Genomic DNA, 1,894 nt, shown 5'->3' with positions numbered 1-1,894 from the left:
CAAAGCAAACAGAACAAAGATTGAAAAAACAGGACAGACTATCCAAAAACTGTGGGACATTGACAAAAGGCATAACATATGCAGAATGGGAATACCAGAAGGAAAAAAAAAAGAAAGGGAGAGTGAGGAACAGAAGACACATTTGAAACAATAGTGACTGAGAATTTCTTCAAATTAATGTCAGATACCAAACCACAGATCTAGGAGGCTCAGATGACACCAAGTAGAATAAATACCAAAACAAAAACTATACATAGGAATACAATTTTCAAACAGAAAATCAAAGATAAAGAAGAAATCTTGAAAGAATCAAGGGAAAAAAAAACACCTGACCTATAAGAGAACAAAGATAAGAAATATATCCAACTTCTCAGAAATCATGTAAGCAAAGAAAATTACGGAGTGAAATATTTAAAAGTATTGAGAGAGATTAAGAAAAAAACAACCTAAAATTCTGTGCCTTGAGAAATTATCTTTCAAAAGTGAAGGAAAAATAAAGACATTCTCAGAGAAACAGAAATTGATAGAATTTGTTGCCAAATATACCAACCTTGCAAGAAATGTGAAACGAAGTTCTTTATATAGTAAAATAATATAGGACAGAAATTCAGATATACAGAAAAAAAGGAAGAGCATCAAAGATTAAGTGAAGATAAAATAAAAACTCTTTATTATTCTTAATTGATGTAACAGATAATTGTTCAAAATAATAATACCAACAATGCATTCAATTATGTAAGTTTAAGTATATACCATTCACAGATATAGATATGCTTATATATGCTTTTATATAAGTAAAATGATTGGCAGCAGTGATACAGATATGGAAGAGAGGAATTAGGATTGTTTTGTTATTATAAACAATTCTCACTACTCATGTAGTGGTATAGTGTTACCTGAAAGTTGACTTGGATAGTTTTAAATGTATACTGCAAACTCTGGAGCAACCACTAAAATAGGTCAAAAAAGGAATATAAGTGATATGCTAAGAAAGTAGAGAAAATATAAATGTATAAAATGTTCATTGAAACAATGAAAGATAAAAAGAGTAGAAGACAAAAATAGGAACAATGAATTAGGAAGAACAAATAGAAAACAGTAATGAATATAATAGATAGTAATCCAACTATATCAATAATCATTTGAATGTCCGTGGTCTAAGTGTACCAATTAAAAGACAGAGGTTGTCAGAAGAGACTAAAAAACAGACCCAACTATATGTTGTCTACAAGAAATTCACTTTAAATATGAAGACACATATAGATTAAAAGTAAATGAGTAGAGAAAAATATACCATACTAACACCAATCAAAAGAAGGCATTAATTTAAAATATTGATTTCAAACAGAGTCTACTTCAGAGCAAGGGAAGTTATCAGTGATAAAAAAGGGCATTACTTAATGATAAAGGAGTCAATTCTCCAAGAAGACATAACAAGACTTAACATGTATGCACCTGTCTAAGGCCATACCACCCTGAACAAGCCTGATCCTGATCTCGGAAGTTAAGCAGGGTTGAGCCTGGTTAGTACTTGGATGGGAGACCACCTAGGAAGACCAGGTGCGGTAGGTGTGAAAAATAAAAATAAAAATAAGGGATTGTAAGCTGACAAGGTCTTTACAATCTCTGAGGTCAACCAAAGGTTGCCTTACTAAAAAAAATAAAATAAAAATAAAAATTAACATGTACGCACCTAACAACAAAGCATTAAACCATGTGAGGCAAAAATTAACAGAGCTGCAAAGAGATATAGATGAATCCACTAACATAGTTGGAAACTTCAATACCTGTCTGTCAGAAATGAACAGGCAAAAAGTCAGAAAAGACACAGTTGAACTCAACAATACCTTCAATCACCTGGATATAATTGATACCTATAGACAACTTCATCCAA

General features: G+C 31.4%; 1 pseudogene; it reads left to right on the top strand.

The window, feature by feature from the left end:
* The first annotated feature begins 1,457 nt into the window (after nt 1–1,457).
* LOC112471246 lies at nt 1,458–1,572 on the top strand (annotated as a pseudogene).
* Nucleotides 1,573–1,894: the final 322 nt, after the last annotated feature.

The sequence above is a fragment of the Pteropus alecto genome, unplaced genomic scaffold (genome assembly GCF_000325575.1).
Source record: "Pteropus alecto unplaced genomic scaffold, ASM32557v1 scaffold45, whole genome shotgun sequence".
Lineage (NCBI taxonomy): Eukaryota > Metazoa > Chordata > Mammalia > Chiroptera > Pteropodidae > Pteropus > Pteropus alecto.
The sequence above is the reverse complement of the archived record's forward strand: the minus strand, read 5'-3'. Positions and strand labels throughout refer to the sequence as shown.